Source organism: Etheostoma spectabile, unplaced genomic scaffold (assembly GCF_008692095.1).
Source record: "Etheostoma spectabile isolate EspeVRDwgs_2016 unplaced genomic scaffold, UIUC_Espe_1.0 scaffold00004438, whole genome shotgun sequence".
NCBI lineage: Eukaryota > Metazoa > Chordata > Actinopteri > Perciformes > Percidae > Etheostoma > Etheostoma spectabile.
Genome location: NW_022603151.1, coordinates 1 through 26,891, shown reverse-complemented (window position 1 = coordinate 26,891; position 26,891 = coordinate 1). Strand labels below are relative to the sequence as shown.

The following is a 26,891-nucleotide window of genomic DNA, read 5'->3' as shown; positions in this document are numbered from 1 at the left end:
TTGAATTTATGAAAAATGTTTTATTATCATTTTTAATCACAACGTAGATAACTATTTTTTTATGAATGATTATATTAAAGTATAAGAGAAAATGTCAACTACTTAATGATGTATTTATGAAATATTTGAATTTATGAAATGTTTTAATATCATTTTAATCATAACGATCGATAACTATTTTTTTTATGAATGATATATTAAAAGTATAAAGAAAATGTCTACTTCTTGATGTATTTATGAAATATTTTGAATTTATGAAAAAATGTTTATTATCATTTTTAATCATAACGATGATAACTAATTTTTTTATGAATGATTATATTAAAAGTATAAAGAGAAATGTCTATTCTTATGATGTATTTATGAAATATTTGAATTTATGAAAAATGGTTTATTATCATTTTTAATCATAACGATTGATAAATTTTTTTATGAATGATTATATTGTAAGTGTAAAGAGAAAATGTCTACTACTAAATGATGTATTTATGAAATATTTTGAATTTATAAAATGGTTTATTATCATTTTTAATCATAACGATTGATAACTATTTTATGAATGATTATATTGAAAGTTTAAAGAGAAAATGTCTACTACTAACTGATGTACTTATGAAATATTGAATTTATGAAAATGGTTTTTATCATTTTTAATCATAACGATTGATAACTAATTTTTATGAATGATTATATTAAAGTTTAAAGAGAAAATGTCTACTACTAAATGATGTAATATGAAATATTTTGAATTTATGAAAAATGGTTTATTATCATTTTTAATCATACGTTGATAACTAATTTTTTATGAATGATTATATTGAAAGTTTAAAGAGAAAATGTCTACTACTTATGATGTATTATGAAATTTTTGAATTTATGAAAAATGGTTTATTATCATTTTTAATCATAACGATTGATAACTATTTTTTTATGAATGATTATATTGAAAGTTTAAAGAGAAATGTCTACTACTAAATGATGTATTTATGAAATATTTTGAATTTATGAAAAATGTTTATTATCATTTTTAATCATAACGTTATAACTAATTTTTTGATGATTATATGAAAGTTTAAAGAGAAAATGTCTACTACTAAATGATGTATTTATGAAATATTTTGAATTTATGAAAAATGGTTTATTATCATTTTTAATCATAACATTCAATAACTAATTTTTTTATGAATGATTATATTGAAAGTTAAAGAGAAAATGTCTACTACTAAATGATGTACTTATGAAATATTTTGAATTTATGAAAGGTTTATTATCATTTTTAATCATAACGATTGATAACTAATTTTTTATGAATGATTATATTGAAAGTTTAAAGAGAAATGTCTACTACTAATGATGTATTTATGAATATTTTGAATTTATGAAAATGGTTTATTATCATTTAATCATAACGATTGATAACTAATTTTTTATGAATGATTATATTGAAAGTTTAAAGAGAAAATGTCTACTACTTAATGATGTATTTATGAATATTTTGAATTTATGAAAATGGTTTTTTATCATTTTTAATCATACGATCAATAACTAATTTTTTTATGAATGATTATATGAAAGTTTAAAGAGAAAATGTCTACTACTAAATGATGTATTTATGAAATATTTTGAATTTATGAAAAATGGTTTATTATCATTTTTAATCATAACGATCAATAACTAATTTTTTTATGAATGATATATTGAAAGTTTAAAGAGAAAATGTCTACTACTAAATGATGTACTTATGAAATATTTTGAATTTATGAAAAATGTTTTATTATCATTTTTAATCATAACGATTGATACTAATTTTTTTATGAATGATTATATTAAAAGTATAAAGAGAAAATGTCTACTACTAATGATGTACTTATGAAATATTTTGAATTTATGAAAAAGGTTTATTATCATTTTTAATCATAACGATTGATAACTATTTTTTTATGAATGATTATATTGAAAGTTTAAAGAGAAAATGTCTACTACTAATGATGTATTATGAAATATTTTGAATTTATGAAAAATGGTTTATTATCATTTTTAATCATAACGATGATATAATTTTTTTTATGAATGATTATATTGAAAGTTTAAAGAGAAAATGTCTACTACTGATGTATTTATGAAATATTTGAATTTATGAAAATGGTTTATTATCATTTTTAATCATAACGATCAATAACTAATTTTTTTATGAATGATTATATGAAAGTAAAGAGAAAATGTCTACTACTAATGATGTATTTATGGAATATTTGAATTTATGAAAAATGGTTTATTATCATTTTTAATCATAACATCAATAACTAATTTTTTTATGAATGATTATATTGAAAGTTTAAAGAGAAAATGTCTACTTCTTAATGATGTATTTATGAAATATTTTGAATTTATGAAAAATGGTTTATTATCATTTTAATCATAACGATTGATAACTAATTTTTTTATGAATGATTATATTAAAAGTTTAAAGAGAAAATGTCTACTACTAAATGATGTATTTATGAAATATTTTGAATTTATGAAAAATGGTTTTATTATCATTTTTAATCATAACGATCATAACTAATTTTTTATGAATGATTATATTGAAAGTTTAAAGAGAAAATGTCTACTAGTAAATGATGTACTTATGAAATATTTTGAATTTATGAAAATGGTTTATTATCATTTTTAATCATAACGATTGATAACTAATTTTTTTATGAATGATTATATTGAAAGTTTAAAGAGAAAATGTCTACTACTAATGATGTATTTATGAAATATTTTGAATTTATGAAAAATGGTTTATTATCATTTTTAATCATAACGATCAATAACTAATTTTTTTTATGAATGATTATATTAAAGTATAAAGAGAAAATGTCTACTACTAAATGATGTATTTATGGAATATTTTGAATTTATGAAAAATGTTTATTATCATTTTTAATCATAACGATCATAACTAATTTTGTTATGAATGATTATATTAAAAGTATAAAGAGAAAATGTCTACTACTTGATGATGTATTTATGAAATTTTTGAATTTATGAAAAATGGTTTATTATCATTTTTAATCATAACGATTGATAACTAATTTTTTATGAATGATTATATTGAAAGTTTAAAGAGAAAATGTCTACTAGTAAATGATGTACTTATGAAATATTTGAATTTATGAAAATGGTTTATTATCATTTTTAATCATAACGTTGATAACTAAGTTTTTTATGAATGATTATATTAAAAGTTTAAAGAGAAAATGTCTACTACTATTGATGTACTTATGAAATATTTTGAATTTATGAAAAATGGTTTATTATCATTTTTAATCATAACGATTGATAACTAATTTTTTATGAATGATTATATTGAAAGTTTAAAGAGAAAATGTCTACTTCTTAATGATGTATTTATGAAATATTTGAATTTATGAAAAATGTTTTATTATCATTTTTAATCATAACGATTGATAACTAATTTTTTTATGAATGATTATATTGAAAGTTTAAAGAGAAAATGTCTACTACTAAATGATGTACTTATGAAATATTTTGAATTTATGAAAAATGGTTTATTATCATTTTTAATCATAACAATCAATAACTAATTTTTTTATGAATGATTATATTGAAAGTTTAAAGAGGAAATGTCTACTACTAAATGATGTATTTATGAATATTTTGAATTTATGAAAAATGTTTATTATTTTTAATCATAACGATCATAACTAATTTTTTTATGAATGATTATATTGAAGTTTAAAGAGAAAATGTCTACTACTAAATGATGTATTTATGAAATATTTGAATTTATGAAAAATGTTTATTATCATTTTTAATCATAACGTTCGATAACTAAGTTTTTTATGAATGATTATATTAAAGTATAAAGAGAAATGTCACTACTTAATGATGTATTTATGAAATATTTTGAATTTATGAAAAATGGTTTATTATCATTTTTAATCATAACGTCAATAACTATTTTTTATGAATGATTATATTGAAAGTTTAAAGAGAAAATGTCTACTACTAAATGTGTACTTATGAAATATTTTGAATTTATGAAAATGGTTTATTATCATTTTTAATCATAACGATTGATACTAATTTTTTTATGAATGATTATATTGAAAGTTTAAAGAGAAAATGTCTACTACTAAATGATGTATTTATGAAATATTTTGAATTTATGAAAAATGGTTTATTATCATTTTTAATCATAACGATCAATAACTAATTTTTTTATGAATGATTATATTAAAAGTTAAAGAGAAAATGTCTACTACTAAATGATGTATTATGAAATATTTTGAATTTATGAAAAATGTTTTATTATCATTTTTAATCATAACGATCAATAACTAATTTTTTATGAATGATTATATTAAAGTATAAAGAGAAAATGTCTACTACTAAATGATGTATTTATGAAATATTTTGAATTTATGAAAAATGTTTATTATCATTTTTAATCATAACGATTGATAACTAATTTTTTTATGAATGATTATATTGAAAGTTTAAAGAGAAAATGTCTACTAGTAAATGATGTACTTATGAAATATTTTGAATTTATGAAAATGGTTTATTATCATTTTTAATCACAACGTTTGATAACTAATTTTTTTATGAATGATTATATTAAAAGTTTAAAGAGAAAATGTCTACTACTATTGATGTACTTATGAAATTTTTGAATTTATGAAAAATGGTTTATTATCATTTTTAATCATAACGATTGATAACTAATTTTTTATGAATGATTATATTGAAAGTTTAAAGAGAAAATGTCTACTTCTTAATGATGTATTTATGAAATATTTGAATTTATGAAAAATGTTTTATTATCATTTTTAATCATAACGATTGATAACTAATTTTTTTATGAATGATTATATTGAAAGTTTAAAGAGAAAATGTCTACTACTAAATGATGTACTTATGAAATATTTTGAATTTATGAAAAATGGTTTATTATCATTTTTAATCATAACGATCAATAACTAATTTTTTTATGAATGATTATATTGAAAGTTTAAAGAGAAAATGTCTACTACTAATGATGTATTTATGGAATATTTGAATTTATGAAAAATGTTTATTATCATTTTTAATCATAACGATCAATAACTAATTTTTTTATGAATGATTATATTGAAAGTTTAAAGAGAAAATGTCTACTTCTTAATGATGTATTTATGAAATATTTTGAATTTATGAAAAATGTTTATTATCATTTTTAATCATAACGATTGATAACTATTTTTATGAATGATTATATTGAAAGTTTAAAGAGAAAATGTCTACTACTAAATGATGTATTTATGAAATATTTTGAATTCATGAAAAATGTTTTATTATCATTTTTAATCACAACGTTCGATAACTAAGTTTTTTATGAATGATTATATTAAAAGTATAAAGAGAAAATGTCAACTACTTAATGATGTATTTATGAAATATTTTGAATTTATGAAAAATGTTTTTTTATCATTTTTAATCATAACGATCAATAACTAATTTTGTTATGAATGATTATATTGAAAGTTTAAAGAGAAAATGTCTACTAGTAAATGATGTACTTATGAAATATTTTGAATTTATGAAAAATGTTTATTATCATTTTTAATCATAACGATCAATAGCTAATTTTTTTATGAATGATTATATTAAAAGTATAAGATAAAATGTCTACTACTAAATGATGTATTTATGGAATATTTTGAATTTATGAAAATGTTTTATTATCATTTTTAATCATAACGATCAATAACTAATTTTGTTATGAATGATTATATTAAAAGTATAAAGAGAAATGTCTACTTCTTGATGATGTATTTATGAAATATTTTGAATTTATGAAAAATGGTTTATTATAATTTTTAATCATAACGATTGATAACTATTTTTTTATGAATGATTATATTGAAAGTTTAAAGAGAAAAGTCTACTAGTAAATGATGTACTTATGAAAAATTTTGAATTTATGAAAAATGGTTTATTATCATTTTTAATCACAACGTTGATAACTAAGTTTTTTATGAATGTATTATTAAAAGTTTAAAGAGAAAATGTCTACTACTAATTGATGTACTTATGAAATTTTTTTGAATTTATGAAAATGGTTTATTATCATTTTTAATCATAACGATTGATAACTAATTTTTTATGAATGATTATATTGAAAGTTTAAAGAGAAAATGTCTACTTCTTAATGATTATTTATGAAATATTTTGAATTTATGAAAATGTTTTATTATCATTTTTAATCATAACGATTGATAACTAATTTTTTTATGAATGATTATATTGAAAGTTTAAAAGAAAAATGTCTACTACTAAATGATGTACTTATGAAATATTTTGAATTCATGAAAAATGGTTTATTATCATTTTTAATCATAACAATCAATAACTAATTTTTTTATGAATGATTATATTGAAAGTTTAAAGAGGAAATGTCTACTACTAAATGATGTATTTATGGAATATTTTGAATTTATGAAAAATGGTTTATTATCATTTTTAATCATAACGATCAATAACTAATTTTTTTATGAATGATTATATTGAAAGTTTAAAGAGAAAATGTCTACTTCTAATGATGTATTTATGAAATATTTTGAATTTATGAAAAATGGTTTATTATCATTTTTAATCATAACGATTGATAACTAATTTTTTTATGAATGATTATATTGAAAGTTTAAAGAGAAAATGTCTACTAGTAAATGATGTACTTATGAAATATTTGAATTTATGAAAAATGTTTATTATCATTTTTAATCATAACGATCGATAACTATTTTTTTTATGAATGATTATATTGAAAGTGTAAAGAGAAAATGTCTACTACTAAATGATGTACTTATGAAATATTTTGAATTCATGAAAAATGTTTATTATCATTTTTAATCACAACGTTCGATAACTAAGTTTTTTATGAATGATTATATTAAAAGTATAAAGAGAAAATGTCAACTACTTAATGATGTATTTATGAAATATTTTGAATTTATGAAAAATGTTTTATTATCATTTTAATCATAACGATCAATAACTAATTTTGTTATGAATGATTATATTGAAAGTTTAAAGAGAAAATGTCTACTAGTAAATGATGTACTTATGAAATATTTTGAATTTATGAAAAATGGTTTATTATCATTTTTAATCATAACGATTGATAACTAATTTTTTTATGAATGATTATATTAAAAGTTTAAAGAGAAAATGTCTACTACTAATGATGTACTTATGAAATATTTTGAATTTATGAAAATGGTGTATTATCATTTTTAATCATAACGATCAATAACTAATTTTGTTATGAATGATTATATTGAAAGTTTAAAGAGAAAATGTCTACTAGTAAATGATGTACTTATGAAATATTTTGAATTTATGAAAAATGTTTTATTATCATTTTTAATCACAACGTTAGATAACTATTTTTTTAATGAATGATTATATTAAAAGTATAAAGAGAAAATGTCAACTACTTAATGATGTATTTATGAAATATTTGAATTTATGAAAAATGGTTTAATATCATTTTTAATCATAACGATCGATAACTATTTTTTTATGAATGATTATATTAAAAGTATAAAGAGAAATGTCTACTTCTTGATGTATTTATGAAATATTTTGAATTTATGAAAATGGTTTATTATCATTTTTAATCATAACGATTGATAACTAATTTTTTTATGAATGATTATATTGAAAGTTTAAAGAGAAAATGTCTACTACTAAATGATGTACTTATGAAATATTTTGAATTTATGAAAAATGGTTTATTATCATTTTTAATCATAACAATCAATAACTAATTATTTTATGAATGATTATATTGAAATTTAAAGAGAAAATGTCTACTTCTTAATGATGTATTTATGAAATATTTTGAATTTATGAAAAATGGTTTATTATCATTTTTAATCATAACGATTGATAACTAATTTTTTTATGAATGATTATATTGAAAGTTTAAAGAGAAAATGTCTACTAGTAAATGATGTACTTATGAAATATTTTGAATTTATGAAAAATGTTTTATTATCATTTTAATCATAACGATCGATAACTATTTTTTTTATGAATGATTATATTGAAAGTGTAAAGAGAAAATGTCTACTACTAAATGATGTACTTATGAAATATTTTGAATTCATGAAAAATGTTTTATTATCATTTTTAATCACAACGTTCGATAACTAAGTTTTTTATGAATGATTATATTAAAAGTATAAAGAGAAAATGTCAACTACTTAATGATGTATTTATGAAATTTTGAATTTATGAAAAATGTTTTATTATCATTTTTAATCATAACGATTGATAACTATTTTTTTTATGAATGATTATATTAAAAGTTTAAAGAGAAAATGTCTACTACTAAATGATGTACTTATGAAATATTTTGAATTTATGAAAAATGGTTTATTATCATTTTTAATCATAACGATCAATAACTAATTTTGTTATGAATGATTATATTGAAAGTTTAAAGAGAAAATGTCTACTAGTAAATGATGTACTTATGAAATATTTTGAATTTATGAAAAATGGTTTATTATCATTTTTAATCATAACGATTGATAACTAATTTTTTTATGAATGATTATATTAAAAGTTTAAAGAGAAAATGTCTACTACTAAATGATGTACTTATGAAATATTTTGAATTTATGAAAAATGGTTTTATTATCATTTTTAATCATAACGATAAATAACTAATTTTGTTATGAATGATTATATTGAAAGTTTAAAGAGAAAATGTCTACTAGTAAATGATGTACTTATGAAATATTTTGAATTTATGAAAAATGTTTATTATCATTTTTAATCACAACGTTAGATAACTATTTTTTTAATGAATGATTATATTAAAAGTATAAAGAGAAAATGTCTACTACTAAATGATGTACTTATGAAATATTTTGAATTTATGAAAAATGGTTTATTATCATTTTTTAATCACAACGTTCGATAACTAAGTTTTTTATGAATGATTATATTAAAAGTTTAAAGAGAAAATGTCTACTACTAAATGATGTACTTATGAAATATTTTGAATTTATGAAAAATGGTTTATTATCATTTTTAATCATAACGATCAATAACTAATTTTTTATGAATGATTATATTGAAAGTTTAAAGAGAAAATGTCTACTTCTTAATGATGTATTTATGAAATATTTTGAATTTATGAAAAATTGTTTATTATCATTTTTAATCATAACGATTGATAACTAATTTTTTATGAATGATTATATTGAAAGTGTAAAGAGAAAATGTCTACTACTAAATGATGTACTTATGAAATATTTTGAATTTATGAAAAATGGTTTATTATCATTTTTAATCACAACGTTCGATAACTAAGTTTTTTATGAATGATTATATTAAAAGTATAAAGAGAAAATGTCTACTACTAAATGATGTACTTATGAAATATTTTGAATTTATGAAAAATGGTTTATTATCATTTCTAATCATAACGATTGATAACTAATTTTTTTATGAATGATTATATTGAAAGTTTAAAGAGAAAATGTCTACTAATAAATGATGTACTTATGAAATATTTTGAATTTATGAAAAATGATTTATTATAATTTCTAATCATAATGATCGATAACTGATTTGTGTAGGAAGGATTATATTGATATATTTATATATATATATCAATTTATATATTTTGATACATACAGGTTTTACACACGCAATGAATTGTGTACAGTATGTACAGCATGTATGTCCATATGTACAGTAGAATACACTGCGGTGTCATCAACTCACCACCAGATGGCAGCATAGGACCGTCTGAGGAGATGGTTCTGTCCACTGTGTCGTCTCGCTGAATGGATATAAAAACATGAATTAATTATTGTCTGCCATATTTTAAATAACTTTAGATTGTTGTCTTTTTTGGGCAAATATGCTGCTCTATACACGCTAAAAGTAGTGATTACTTACATGGAGTGTGGTGGAGATATGCTGCCCTATTGTGTATTACAATATACATATATATTTATATGTATACATGTATATATATATATATATATATAATATATATATATATATATATATATATATATATATTATATATATATATATATATTATATATATATATATTTATATATATATATATATATATATAACATTGATAAGACTCCCTGCTGTCTCTATCTGAACCCGACTGTATGTAAAATATGTGTGTGTTATTACAATCTAAAAGTTTATGAAATAACATTAGATTAGATTAGATTAGATGAATGTTTATTAATCTCACAGCGGGGAAATTACCTTGTTACAGCAGCATTCTCTTACATGGAGTCTGGTGGAGATATGCTACTCTATACATGCTAAAAGTAGCATTTTCTACAATGAAAGCAAAGCAAACTAACCAGTAAACACACAAGAAAACAGGCAAAAAACAGACAATGTGCAGAAGTTAGACGGAAGTAAGGTGGCGTGACATAAAGTATTGTAAACTAAAGTAATGTGCAGTTGCCTTAGTACAAGAAAACAACATTGTAGTGTTGTAAGTTAACATTGTATTTGTATTTGAAGATTAATCTATAATTTTCTGCAAGTTGCTGTAGTCATTAATTGGTTTCATAACATGCTGGAATTATAATGTAGTGCCATAATTCAACCACCAGATGAAAGCAAAGGGCCATCACACTAAAACTAGTGATTATGTACATGGAGTCTGGTGGAGATATGCTGCCCTATACACGCTAAAAGTACTGAATATTTACATGGAGTCTGGTGGAGATATGCTGCCCTATACACGCTAAAAGTACTGAATATTTACAGGGAGTCTGGTGGAGATATGCTGCTCTATACACGCTAAAAGTACTGAATATTTACAGGGAGTCTGGTGGAGAAATGCTGCTCTATACACGCTAAAGGTAGTGGTTATTTCCATGGCGTCTTGTGGAGATATGCTGCTCTATACACGCTAAAGGTAGTGGTTAATTTCATGGCGTCATGGCATATATATATATATATATATATACGCCATGACGCCATGATATATATATATATATATACAGGTAAAAGCCAGTAAATTAGAATATTTTGAAAAACTTGATTTATTTCAGTAATTGCATTCAAAAGGTGTAACTTGTACATTATATTTATTCATTGCACACAGACTGATGCATTCAAATGTTTATTTCATTTAATTTTGATGATTTGAAGTGGCAACAAATGAAAATCCAAAATTCCGTGTGTCACAAAATTAGAATATTACTTAAGGCTAATACAAAAAAAGGGAGTTTTTAGAAATGTTGGCCAACTGAAAAGTATGAAAATGAAAAATATGAGCATGTACAATACTCAATACTTGGTTGGAGCTCCTTTTGCCTCAATTACTGCATTAATGCGGCGTGGCATGGACTCGATGAGTTTCTGGCACTGCTCAGGTGTTATGAGAGCCCAGGTTACTCTGATAGTGGCCTTCAACTCTTCTGCGTTTTTGGGTCTGGCATTCTGCATCTTCCTTTTCACAATACCCCACAGAGTTTCTATGGGGCTAAGGTCAGGGGAGTTGGCTGGCCAATTTAGAACAGAAATACCATGGTCCGTAAACCAGGCACGGGTAGATTTTGCGCTGAGTGCAGGCGCCAAGTCCTGTTGGAACCTGAAATCTCCATCTCCATAGAGCAGGTCAGCAGCAGGAAGCATGAAGTGCTCTAAAACTTGCTGGTAGACGGCTGTGTTGACCCTGGATCTCAGGAAACAGAGTGGACCGACACCAGCAGATGACATGGCACCCCAAACCATCACTGATGGTGGAAACTTTACACTAGACTTCAGGCAACGTGGATCCTGTGCCTCTCCTGTCTTCCTCCAGACTCTGGGACCTCGATTTCCAAAGGAAATGCAAAATTTGCTTTCGTCAGAAAACATGACTTTGGACCACTCAGCAGCAGTCCAGCTCTTTTTTTTTCTTAGCCCAGGTGAGACGCTTTTCGCGCTGTTTCTTGGTCAACAGTGGCTTGACACGAGGTATGCGGCAGTTGAAACCCATGTCTTTCAAGCGTCTCTTGGTGGTGGATCTTGAAGCACTGACTCCAGCAGCTGTCCACTCCTTGTGAATCTCCCCCACATTTTTGAATGGTTTTTTTTTTCACAATCTTGACTAGAGCGCGGTGATCCTTATCGCTTGTACACTTTTTCTGACCACAGTTTTTCCTTCCCTTTGCCTCTCTATTAATGTGTTTGGACACAGAGCTCTGAGAACAGCCAGCCTCTTCAGCAATAACCTTTTGTGTCTGTCCCTCCTTGTGCAATGTGTCGATGTTCGCCTTCTGGACAGCTGTCACATCTGAAGTCTTGCCCATGTTTGTGTGGGCTTCAGAACTGGACTGAGAGACCATTTAAAGCCCTTTGCAGGTGTTTGGCGTTAATCAGCTGATTAGTTTGTGGCACCAGGTGTCTTCAAATTTTAACCCTTACACAATATTCTAATTTTGTGACACACGGAATTTTGGATTTTCATTTGTTGCCACTTCAAATCATCAAAATTAAATGAAATAAACATTTGAATGCATCAGTCTGTGTGCAATGAATAAATATAATGTACAAGTTACACCTTTTGAATGCAATTACTGAAATAAATCAAGTTTTTCAAAATATTCTAATTTACTGGCTTTTACCTGTATATGTAACATATCTGTGTGTTATTACAATCTAAACGTTTATGAAATAACATTAGATTAGATCAGATTAGATGAATGTTTATTAATCTCACAGCGGGGAAATTGCCTTGTTACAGCAGCATTCTCTACAATGAAAGCAAAGCAAACTAACCAGTAAACACACAAGAAAACAGGCAAAAAACAGACAATGTGCAGAAGTTAGACTGAAGTAAGGTGGCGTGACATAAAGTATTGTAAACTAAAGTAATGTGCAGTTGCCTTAGTACAAGAAAACAACATTGTAGTGTTGTAAGTTAACATTGTATTTGTATTTGAAGATTAATCTATAATTTTCTGCAAGTTGCTGTAGTCATTAATTGGTTTCATAACATGCTGAAATTATAATGTAGTGCCATAATTCAACCACCAGATGAAAGCAAAGGGCCATCACACTAAAACTAGTGATTATTTACATGGAGTCTGGTGGAGATATGCTGCCCTATACACGCTAAAAGTACTGAATATTTACAGGGAGTCTGGTGGAGATATGCTGCTCTATACACGCTAAAAGTAGTGGTTAATTTCATGGCGTCATGGCGTATATATATATATATATATATATATATATATATATATATATATATATATATATATATATGTAACATATCTGTGTGTTATTACAATCTAAACGTTTATGAATAAGATTAGATTAGATCAGATTAGATGAATGTTTATCAATACCACAGCGGGGAAATTGCCCTGTTACAGCAGCATTCTCTACAATGAAAGCAAAGCAAACTAACCAGTAAACACACAAGAAAACAGGCAAAAACAGACAATGTGCAGAAGTTAGACTGAAGTAAGGTGGCGTGACATAAGTATTGTAAACTAAAGTAATGTGCAGTTGCCTTAGTACAAGAAAACAACATTGTAGTGTTGTAAGTTAACATTGTATTTGTATTTGAAGATTAATCTATAATTTTCTGCAAGTTGCTGTAGTCATTAATTGGTTTCATAACATGCTGAAATTATAATGTAGTGCCATAATTCAACCACCAGATGAAAGCAAAGGGCCATCACACTAAAACTAGTGATTATTTACATGGAGTCTGGTGGAGATATGCTGCTCTATACACGCTAAAAGTACTGAATATTTACAGGGAGTCTGGTGGAGAAATGCTGCTCTATACACGCTAAAAGTACTGAATATTTACAGGGAGTCTGGTGGAGATATGCTGCTCTATACACGCTAAAAGTACTGAATATTACAGGGAGTCTGGTGGAGAAATGCTGCTCTATACACGCTAAAAGTAGTGGTTAATTTCATGGCGTCTTGTGGAGATATGCTACTCTATACACGCTAAAAGTAGTGATTATTTACATGAAATCTGGTATATATATATATATATATATATATATATATATATAATATATATATATATATATATATATATATATATATATATATAAATATGTAAATATGTGTGTGTTATTACAATCTTACAGTTTATGAAATAAGATTAGATTAGATCAGATTAGATGAATGTTTATTAATCTCACAGCGGGGAAATTGCCTTGTTACAGCAGCATTCTCTACAATGAAAGCAAAGCAAACTAACCAGTAAACACACAAGAAAACAGGCAAAAAAACAGACAATGTGCAGAAGTTAGACGGAAGTAAGGTTGCGTGACATAAAGTATTGTAAACTAAAGTAATGTGCAGTTGCCTTAGTACAAGAAAACAACATTGTAGTGTTGTAAGTTAACATTGTATTTGTATTTGAAGATTAATCTATAATTTTCTGCAAGTTGCTGTAGTCATTAATTGGTTTCATAACATGCTGAAATTATAATGTAGTGCCATAATTCAACCACCAGATGAAAGCAAAGGGCCATCACACTAAAACTAGTGATTATTTACATGGAGTCTGGTGGAGATATGCTGCTCTATACACGCTAAAAGTACTGAATATTTACATGGAGTCTGGTGGAGAAATGCTGCTCTATACACGTTAAAAGTAGTGATTATTTACATGGAGTCTGGTGGAGATATGCTACTCTATACACGCTAAAAGTAGTGGTTAATTTCATGGCGTCTTGTGGAGATATGCTACTCTATACACGCTAAAAGTAGAGGTTATTTTCATGCGTCTTGTGGAGATATGCTGCTCTATACACACTAAAAGTAGTGATTATTTACATGGAATCTGTAATATATATATATATATATATATATATATATATATATAACATATCTGTGTGTTATTACAATCTTACAGGTTATGAAATAAGATTAGATTAGATCAGATTAGATGATGTTTATTAATCTCACAGCGGGGAAATTCCCTTGTTACAGCAGCATTCTCTACAATGAAAGCAAAGCAAACTAACCAGTAAACACACAAGAAAACAGGCAAAAAAACAGACAATGTGCAGAAGTTAGACTGAAGTAAGGTTGCGTGACATAAAGTATTGTAAACTAAAGTAATGTGCAGTTGCCTTAGTACAAGAAAACAACATTGTAGTGTTGTAAGTTAACATTGTATTTGTATTTGAAGATTAATCTATAATTTTCTGCAAATTGCTGTAGTCATTAATTGGTTTCATAACATGCTGGAATTATAATGTAGTGCCATAATTCAACCACCAGATGAAAGCAAGGGCCATCACACTAAACTAGTGATTATGTACATGGAGTCTGGTGGAGATATGCTACTCTATACACGCTAAAACATGTTTTTTTTTTCATGGCGTCTTGTGGAGATATGCTGCTCTATACACACTAAAGTAGTGATTATTTACATGGAGTCTGGTGGAGATATGCTGCTCTATACACACTAAAAGTAGTGATTGTTTACATGGAGTCTGGTGGAGATATGCTGCTGTGTAAACACTAAGAGTACTGAATATTACATAGAGCAGTAATAGAGATTATATATATATATATATATATATATATATATATATATATATATATATATATATATATATATATATATATATGTAACATATCTGTGTGTTATTACAATCTAAACGTTTATGAAATAAGATTAGATTAGATCAGATTAGATGAATGTTTATCAATACCACAGCGGGGAAATTGCCCTGTTACAGCAGCATTCTCTACAATGAAAGCAAAGCAAACTAACCAGTAAACACACAAGAAAACAGGCAAAAAACAGACAATGTGCAGAAGTTAGACTGAAGTAAGGTGGCGTGACATAAAGTATTGTAAACTAAAGTAATGTGCAGTTGCCTTAGTACAAGAAAACAACATTGTAGTGTTGTAAGTTAACATTGTATTTGTATTTGAAGATTAATCTATAATTTTCTGCAAGTTGCTGTAGTCATTAATTGGTTTCATAACATGCTGAAATTATAATGTAGTGCCATAATTCAACCACCAGATGAAAGCAAAGGGCCATCACACTAAAACTAGTGATTATTTACATGGAGTCTGGTGGAGATATGCTGCTCTATACACGCTAAAAGTACTGAATATTTACAGGGAGTCTGGTGGAGAAATGCTGCTCTATACACGCTAAAAGTACTGAATATTTACAGGGAGTCTGGTGGAGATATGCTGCTCTATACACGCTAAAAGTACTGAATATTTACAGGGAGTCTGGTGGAGAAATGCTGCTCTATACACGCTAAAAGTAGTGGTTAATTTCATGGCGTCTTGTGGAGATATGCTACTCTATACACGCTAAAAGTAGTGATTATTTACATGAAATCTGGTATATATATATATATATATATATATATATATATATATATATATATATATATATATATATATATATATAAATATGTAAAATATGTGTGTGTTATTACAATCTTACAGTTTATGAAATAAGATTAGATTAGATCAGATTAGATGAATGTTTATTAATATCACAGCGGGGAAATTGCCTTGTTACAGCAGCATTCTCTACAATGAAAGCAAAGCAAACTAACCAGTAAACACACAAGAAAACAGGCAAAAACAGACAATGTGCAGAAGTTAGACGGAAGTAAGGTGGCGTGACATAAAGTATTGTAAACTAAAGTAATGTGCAGTTGCCTTAGTACAAGAAAACAACATTGTAGTGTTGTAAGTTAACATTGTATTTGTATTTGAAGATTAATCTATAATTTTCTGCAAGTTGCTGTAGTCATTAATTGGTTTCATAACATGCTGAAATTATAATGTAGTGCCATAATTCAACCACCAGATGAAAGCAAAGGGCCATCACACTAAAACTAGTGATTATTTACATGGAGTCTGGTGGAGATATGCTGCTCTATACACGCTAAAAGTACTGAATATTTACATGGAGTCTGGTGGAGAAATGCTGCTCTATACACGTTAAAAGTAGTGATTATTTACATGGAGTCTGGTGGAGATATGCTACTCTATACACGCTAAAAGTAGTGGTTAATTTCATGGCGTCTTGTGGAGATATGCTACTCTATACACGCTAAAAGTAGTGGTTATTTTCATGGCGTCTTGTGGAGATATGCTGCTCTATACACACTAAAAGTAGTGATTATTTACATGGAATCTGTAATATATATATATATATATATATATATATATATATATAACATATCTGTGTGTTATTACAATCTTACAGGTTATGAAATAAGATTAGATTAGATCAGATTAGATGAATGTTTATTAATCTCACAGCGGGGAAATTCCCTTGTTACAGCAGCATTCTCTACAATGAAAGCAAAGCAAACTAACCAGTAAACACACAAGAAAACAGGCAAAAAAACAGACAATGTGCAGAAGTTAGACTGAAGTAAGGTTGCGTGACATAAAGTATTGTAAACTAAAGTAATGTGCAGTTGCCTTAGTACAAGAAAACAACATTGTAGTGTTGTAAGTTAACATTGTATTTGTATTTGAAGATTAATCTATAATTTTCTGCAAATTGCTGTAGTCATTAATTGGTTTCATAACATGCTGGAATTATAATGTAGTGCCATAATTCAACCACCAGATGAAAGCAAAGGGCCATCACACTAAAACTAGTGATTATGTACATGGAGTCTGGTGGAGATATGCTACTCTATACACGCTAAAACATGTTTTTTTTTCATGGCGTCTTGTGGAGATATGCTGCTCTATACACACTAAAAGTAGTGATTATTTACATGGAGTCTGGTGGAGATATGCTGCTCTATACACACTAAAAGTAGTGATTGTTTACATGGAGTCTGGTGGAGATATGCTGCTGTGTAACACTAAGAGTACTGAATAATTACATAGAGCAGTAATAGAGATTATATATATATATATATATATAATATATATATATATATATATATATATATATATATATATATATATATATATATATATATATATAACACACACACACACACACACACACACACACATACGTACACACCAGACACACAAGAAACATGCATCTCTTTGCATTAAGAACAATAACAAGCCTGAGTTAGATAAGACTGGGAGAGTAATACCGACACACACACCACACCACACACACACCACACACACACACACACACACACACACACACACCACACACACACACACACACACAACACACACACACACACACACACACACACACTGTTTGCTGCTGGTGGCTGAGCACTAAAAAAATCAGGTTCTATTGATTATGACATGTACATAAAATCTAATCTTTATGGCACAATAATGCTTAGTATAATATAAACATACATTTAAAATAATCTAAAAGAGAGTAATCTTGTCTTTCTTTCTTTTCAATTCTGGGCCTAAAGCCTAATATCTTGTCTGTCCTAAAGTGTTCCTCTTTTTCTTTTTTTTTTTCTTTCAATGTTTTTCTATCAACCACTAGATGGCACTCCGAGACCACGAATGAACCTAACAGCATTGTGGGTAGTGTAGTCCCCGTACTATCACAGATTATAACATGTTAGTCTTAACCCTTGTGTTGTCTTCCCCTCAACATAAAAAACACTTTACTTGTTCCTATCTAAATGTTTTTGTTGCATATCTGACTTTTCATCTAATGACATGTGTTTCATGATTCCAATGATATGTTGGGTTATGACAACATATTTGTAAAATTACATTCCTATCAGCATTCTTTGTATTTCCTACTGTGTTAGTGCTAATTAACAAGCTAACATGCTGAATTAGAGCGCTAAAACAGTAAAACAATACGCTTTCACCCTGGAGAGCGTTCTGCAAGTTGCTATATTGAGTTATAAATGGGGTTTCATATGTACAGTAAAATACACTAAGGTACCATGTACTCACCACCAGATGGCAGCCTAGGACCGTCTGATGAGATGGTGCTGTCCACTGCGTGATCTCGCTGAATGGATATAAAAACATGAGTTTATTAATGTCTGCCATATTTTATATAACTTTTGATTGTTGCCTTTTCTGTGCGAATATGCTGTTCTAGACAAGGTAAAGTAGTGATTACTTACATGGAGTCTGGAGGAGATATGCTGCTCTATACACACTAAAAGTAGTGATTATTTACATGGAGTCTGGTGGAGATATGCTGCTCTATACACACTAAAAGTAGTGATTATTTACATGGAGTCTGGTGGAGATATGCTGCTCTATACACGCTAAAAGTAGTGATTATTTACATGGAGTCTGGTGGAGATATGCTGCTCTATACACGCTAAAAGTAGTGATTATTTACATGGAGTCTGGTGGAGATATGCTGCTCTATACACGCTAAAAGTAGTGATTATTTACATGGAGTCTGGTGGAGATATGCTGCTCTATACACGCTAAAAGTAGTGATTATTTACATGGTGTCTGGTGGAGATATGCTGCTCTATACACGCTAAAAGTAGTGATTATTTACATGGTGTCTGGTGGAGATATGCTGCTGTGTACACGCTAAAAGTAGTTATTATTTACATGGAGCAGTATAGAGACTATATATATATATATATATATATATATATATATATATATATATATATATATATTATATATATATATACACACACACACACACACACACACACACACACACACACACACACACACACACACACACACCACACATAGACATATAGACATACATACACATAGACGTACACACCAGACACACAAGAAACATGCATCTTTTTGCATTAAGAACAATAACAAGCCTGAGTTAGATAAGACTGGGAGAGTAATACCGACACACACACACACACACACACACACACCACACACACACACACACACACACACACACACACACACACACACACACACACACACACACACACACACTGTTTGCTGCTGGTGGCTGAGCACTAAATCAAATCAGGTTCTATTGATTATGACATGTACATAAAATCTAATCTTTATGGCACAATAATGCTTAGTATAATATAAACATACATTTAAAATAATCTAAAAGAGAAGTAATCTTGTCTTTCTTTCTTTTCAATTCTGGGCCTAAAGCCTAATATCTTGTCTGTCCTAAAGTGTTCCTCTTTTTCTTTTTTTTTCTTTCAATGTTTTTCTATCAACCACTAGATGGCACTCCGAGACCACGAATGAACCTAACAGCATTGTGGGTAGTGTAGTCCCCCGTACTATCACAGATTATAACATGTTAGTCTTAACCCTTGTGTTGTCTTCCCCTCAACATAAAAAACACTTTACTTGTTCCTATCTAAATGTTTTTGTTGCATATCTGACTTTTCATCTAATGACATGTGTTTCATGATTCCAATGATATGGTTGGGTTATGACAACATATTTGTAAAATTACATTCCTATCAGCATTCTTTGTATTTCCTACTGTGTTAGTGCTAATTAACAAGCTAACATGCTGAATTAAGAGCGCTAAAACAGTAAAACAATACGCTTTCACCCTGGAGAGCGTTCTGCAAGTTGCTATATTGAGTTATAAATGGGGTTTCATATGTACAGTAAAATACACTAAGGTACCATGTACTCACCACCAGATGGCAGCCTAGGACCGTCTGATGAGATGGTGCTGTCCACTGCGTGATCTCGCTGAATGGATATAAAAACATGAGTTTATTAATGTCTGCCATATTTTATATAACTTTTGATTGTTGCCTTTTCTGTGCGAATATGCTGTTCTAGACAAGGTAAAGTAGTGATTACTTACATGGAGTCTGGAGGAGATATGCTGCTCTATACACACTAAAAGTAGTGATTATTTACATGGAGTCTGGTGGAGATATGCTGCTCTATACACGCTAAAAGTAGTGATTATTTACATGGTGTCTGGTGGAGATATGCTGCTGTGTACACGCTAAAAGTAGTTATTTTTACATGGAGCAGTAATAGAGACAATATATATTATATATATATATATATATATATATATATATATATATATATATATATATATATATATACACACACACACACACACACACACACACACACACACACACACACACACACACACACACACACATAGACATATAGACATACATACACATAGACGTACACACCAGACACACAAGAAACATGCATCTTTTTGCATTAAGAACATAACAAGCCTGAGTTAGATAAGACTGGGAGAGTAATACCGACACACCACACACACACACACACACACACACACACACACAACACACACACACACACACCACACACACACACACACACACACACACACTGTTTGCTGCTGGTGGCTGAGCACTAAATCAAATCAGGTTCTATTGATTATGACATGTACATAAAATCTAATCTTTATGGCACAATAATGCTTAGTATAATATAAACATACATTTAAAATAATCTAAAAGAGAAGTAATCTTGTCTTTCTTTCTTTTCAATTCTGGGCCTAAAGCCTAATATCTTGTCTGTCCTAAAGTGTTCCTCTTTTTCTTTTTTTTTCTTTCAATGTTTTTCTATCAACCACTAGATGGCACTCCGAGACCACGAATGAACCTAACAGCATTGTGGGTAGTGTAGTCCCCGTACTATCACAGATTATAACATGTTAGTCTTAACCCTTGTGTTGCATATCTGACTTTTCATCTAATGACATGTGTTTCATGATTCCAATGATATGGTTGGGTTATGACAACATATTTGTAAAATTACATTCCTATCAGCATTCTTTGTATTTCCTACTGTGTTAGTGCTAATTAACAAGCTAACATGCTGAATTAAGAGCGCTAAAACAGTAAAACAATACGCTTTCACCCTGGAGAGCGTTCTGCAAGTTGCTATATTGAGTTATAAATGGGGTTTCATATGTACAGTAAAATACACTAAGGTACCATGTACTCACCACCAGATGGCAGCCTAGGACCGTCTGATGAGATGGTGCTGTCCACTGCGTGATCTCGCTGAATGGATATAAAAACATGAGTTTATTAATGTCTGCCATATTTTATATAACTTTTGATTGTTGCCTTTTCTGGGCGAATATGCTGTTCTAGACAAGGTAAAGTAGTGATTATTTACATGGAGTCTGGTGGAGATATGCTGCTCTATACACGCTAAAAGTAGTGGTTATTTACTCATTGCATAGCTATTTACAATTAGGAAATATGATGTATTCAGTTTACACCCATCCTTGTTCATGAAATAACTGGCCTTTAAAAATAAAACCCTGCCTGTCTCTATGGGAATTTAACATAGGGGTACTTTACTCACCTGTAAAATCTGTAAACCATTAGTATATTATGCTATTTGCACATATCTGTAAAAATGTGCAATTATAGTAATATCCACCAAATTCCTAGCTGTAAATCTTGCTCACAATACTTGTTATCTATATTTTGTATTCATAGGACAAACCCATCTGTAAAACTCTGTATATAATAGTATTCATTTCTATATTTATTCATTACATATCCATGTCTTGCACTTATGGAACCATTGTATATATCCTGCACTTACTGCTATTGCACTTCTGGTTAGACCCAAACTGCATTTCGTTGCCTTGTACCTGTACCTGTGTAATGACAATAAAGTTGAATCTAATCTAATCTAATGTAATCTTATGCCCCCTGTAGACTTTAGAATGGGTGTCTAAAGTTACTTGAGCCAGTGCATTTATATATATTTAAACAGTGTATTGCATTGAAAATCGAGTGACTCACCTTAGAGCAGAAGAAGAAGAAGATGTCTTCCAGTGGAACTGCTAGAGTACTGTGAAAGAGCTCAGCCCAAACTGAGACAAAAAAAATCTCACGTGGGTCAAGTCTAGTGTCACATGTCTTAAAGTTCCCAGTGTCAGGACAACCTTGTACCGTATGCATAATCTTGATTATAAGTGTGAGAATGTGAAAGTTTAGAAATTTAGATTCATAACAACAGTTGTTAAATTTCGTCACTGTAGGTGAGAAAGAAGTCTTGCTTCTTTCAGAGTGAGAAAGTTTCACAGGGACTAGATAACTGTTTATGTGTAGATTTTCGGGTCCAATCTTCAAATTTCTCAAGTGAATATATGAACAGTAAACATTTAATAATTTCATTTCAATAGAATTCTCTGGTGAGTGAATCCTAAACCTATCAGTCGAACCAGACCGCAGCAGACTGGCTGTGGCAGATTGTGCCAAAGTTGATTTTATATTTGACGTTAGCTATTAAACACATTTGAAAATCTATTATGGAATCATAAATACAAATAAAGAAATGTCACTGGCCACAGAAACCCCACATTACACAATCTTGTAATTAATTTGGCTAAACTAATAAAGTGTAAAGTCTGAGTTTCTACATATCATTAGAATGATGTTGTTTTTTCGGCTTATGTTTTATCCGTTTCTTGCAATAAAACTGCGGACAAATCGGTTTATTTTGGTTCGATACTGTATCAGTGGAATTTATCATACGCAAGAACTCCATTCATAAAAACAAGCGTTTTAAAAGTGTTTATATTATCTTTACGTCGACAGACCTGATATAGTACTAAGACTGATTTTCTCCATGTCTTCATTATGATTCTGTTATTACGGGATAGCTCTTATCCGTGTTATTGCAATTTCAAAATACTACAAAACTGAACCTTAAATAGCGCTGGCCTGATCGATCCGAACTCCATTCAGAAAACAAGCTTTTTAAAAGTTGTTTGCGTCTCGTGCCGCGGACAGACGTGATAACGTATTAACTCTGATATTTAGTGAATCGTCATCATGCTGTTGTTATTCCGGGGGAATGGATATATGTTTTTCGCAATGATTTCCTGACATATCTCGGACTTCCACAGCAGCTACAAAACAGCGACAGGGATAGTTCTGGCTGTCTGCCAATCTGCTGATGTTATTTGTATTTTACAGTTCCCAGCTGGAATCCTCTCTAGAATTCAGTTTTTATTTATTCGCTATTATTAAATAATACATTTAATATTTTTTATTATAAATAACAAAAATAATGAAAATATTATTCATCCTAGATCAGCGATATCTTCAATGTGACATTGTGTGTGTCCAGGAGACGTTCCTGGCAAAACAAGACCTGGAAGGACTAAACTCTATACACAGGGACTTTCATGGTGCGGGTGAATCAACAACTGACTTGTGTGCAAAAGTTGTCCGTGGGCGAATCCCAGGATGGCTAGCCACTATGTGGAATAAAAAAATATGACCAGTTGGTTAATGTTATAAGACTGGGAGTTGACTGGGCTATTGGGCTTGAGCTGTGTTGTAATGATAGGAAGATGATCATTTTGAATGTATATACGCCATATGAGTGCATACAAAATGAGGATGAGTACCTCACTAGGTTGGGATGTATTATGTCTTTTATACAGGACCATTCTTCTACCTGCATCTATGTTGTTGGTGACATGAATGCGGATGTAAATGATGCCAACTCCTTATTTGGTAATCATTTAATGCAGTTTTGCACAGACAGTGGACTGGTTTTGTCTAGCAAGTTACTATTGCCAAATGAGAGTTATACTTATATTAGCGAGGCTTGGCACACTACTTCCTGGCTAGACCACTGTCTTTGTACAGTGGATGCCCATGACTCCATTGATATGATGAAGATTGATTATGATTTGGCTACTACAGACCATATACCCTTCCTAATGGTGTTGAACACAGACAACTTACCGGTGTTGCTGCCTGTGGATAATGGCAGTAATGTAGAAAAAACAAGTTGGTCAAAATTGTCAGAGAAAGATTTTAATGAATATATCAACTCATCTGATGCCTTGCTGGGTGATATCAAGGCCCCAAAAGATGCCTTATTGTGTCGGGATATGACCTGTAAGAATGTACAACACTGTGAAGATTTATGTATCCTGTATGAAGCTATTGTGGGGTATCTCAGTATCTCAAGCAGGCCTCTTTATAAACATAGGACAAAAGTGTGCAATGCTAAACCAGGTTGGAAGGATCATGTAGAGGAGCTCCATTCAGAGGCTCGAAATGCTTTTAAAAAATGGGTCGAGTCAGGCAAAAGCAGGCATGGCCCCCTGTTTGAAAACAAGAAATGCACTAATGCTGGATATAAATATGCACTTCGCTATATTAAAAGAAATGAAAACACTATGAGGTCGGATTCACTGGCATGGAAGCTGCAAAAAAAAATAATGTTAAGGACTTCTGGAAAGAAATAAAAACTGTTAATAGTTGTAAAACATCTCTCCCTTCTAATATAGATGGTGTGAGTGGTTCTAATGAAATTTCACAGTTGTGGCGAAATCAATATTATGAACTGTTAAACTGTGTAAAAAGTAATATGTTTGTAGTGAATAATGTAGAGTTTAATGATGATGTTGCTGTCACTCCTGTTGAAGTCCATGAAGCAATATGGAAGTTAAGAGATAATAAGGCCTGTGGCCTGGATGACATTACAGCTGAACATCTAAAATTTGCCAGTAAGAAACTGTGTCATCTGGTGGCTATGTGCTCCACAGGGTTCCTTGTTCATGGAGAGTTACCTGATTCTATGCTCTCTGTTGTGCTGGTATCAGTTATTAAAGATAAAGTGGGGAAGCTGAACTGCTCAGATAATTACAGGCCAATAGCTCTGGCCAGTGTTATGTCCAAAGTGCTGGAGACAGTTATATTGTGTAGACTTGAGAGGTATGTCCTGTCTATTGATAACCAATTTGGTTTTAAACGGAAGCATGGTACTGATTTCTGTATTTTTTGCATTAAAAGAAATTTTAGATAAATATAATAGACAAAATTCCACAATGTTCTTATGCTTCGTTGATGCTTCTAAAGCATTTGATCGTGTTAATCATGAGAAATTATTTTTAAAATTGTGTAAAAGTGGGGTCCCTGGTTTTATAACTAGAATCCTGGTGTATTGGTACTCGCATCAGACTATGAGAGTAAGATGGGGGAATGCAATGTCTGTTCCCTTCCAAGTGACCAATGGTGTTCGCCAGGGAGGAATTCTGTCTCCTTTTTTTTAATATGTATATGAATGAGTTGTCTTTGATTTTAAATGAATGTGGTACAGGCTGTAGGGTTGGTGACTTACTAATTAATCACCTTATGTATGCAGATGATTTGGTCATCTTCAGCCCATATAGTGCTGGTCTCCAACAGCTTCTAAGGGTATGCACACAGTATGGTGTGGATTTTGATATAAAATACAATGCTAAAAAGAGTAAGATTATGATTATCAGAAGTAGAGAAGACAGACAGGCAACCTTCCCTGACTTCTATCTGTCTGACACTGCACTTATGGTGTGCACTGAGATTACATATTGGGGCCATGTTATTGCAGATGACCTTTCTGATGATAAGGACATCTATAGGCAGCGTCTGAAGCTGTATGCACAAGCGAACATGCTGGCTCGTAAGCTTAGCATGTGCTCTGTACCTGTGAAAATATCACTTTTTACAGCGTATTGTACACCTTTGTATACGGCCTACTTGTGGTTTCGATACAAGCAAGGCAGCATTAGAAAACTCACAGTGGCTTATACTGACAGCATGAGGCTGCTGCTGAATGCTCCAAGAAACTCCAGTGCAAGTCATGTGTTTGTCAGCGTTGGGGTACCTGGCTGCTCTGCTGTTTTACGTAACCTGATGTATAGATTTATGTGTAGGGTGTCTGAGTCAGAAAATGACATAATCTCTGTTTTGACGAACCCTGTACGTAGTTCTGTCAGATTCTCCTCCAGATTGTGGAACCATTGGCGAACATGTCTGTATACTAGACACTGAACATTGTGGAAGGCTTTATTTTAATTTTATTTTTGTGTATTCTGTATTTTTGTGTTTGTATATGTTCTTATTCCGATATGGATCCCCCTGGGTCTGAAATAAAGTTTATTAATATACTGTGTGAACACGCGAAGAGAATCAGA

The 26,891-nt window shown here is 29.4% G+C and overlaps 1 protein-coding gene across 5 annotated transcripts in view; it reads right to left on the bottom strand.

Annotated features, from left to right (window-relative positions):
• LOC116677135 (uncharacterized) overlaps positions 1 to 22,852 on the bottom strand; it is a 61,950-nt gene extending 39,098 nt beyond the window's left edge. The window contains exons 1-5 of one of the 5 annotated variants that reach the window (XM_032507823.1): positions 22,714 to 22,852; positions 21,897 to 21,954; positions 20,581 to 20,638; positions 18,917 to 18,974; positions 9,796 to 9,853 (exon numbers count right to left, since the gene is read on the bottom strand). The gene's annotated coding sequence lies outside the window, so the exon portion shown is untranslated. Of the gene's footprint in view, positions 1 to 9,795; positions 9,854 to 18,916; positions 18,975 to 20,580; positions 20,829 to 21,896; positions 21,955 to 22,713 lie in introns of those variants that run through there. The other 4 variants (XM_032507818.1, XM_032507820.1, XM_032507821.1 and 1 more) reach the window with 4 other exon arrangements.
• Positions 22,853 to 26,891: the final 4,039 nt, after the last annotated feature.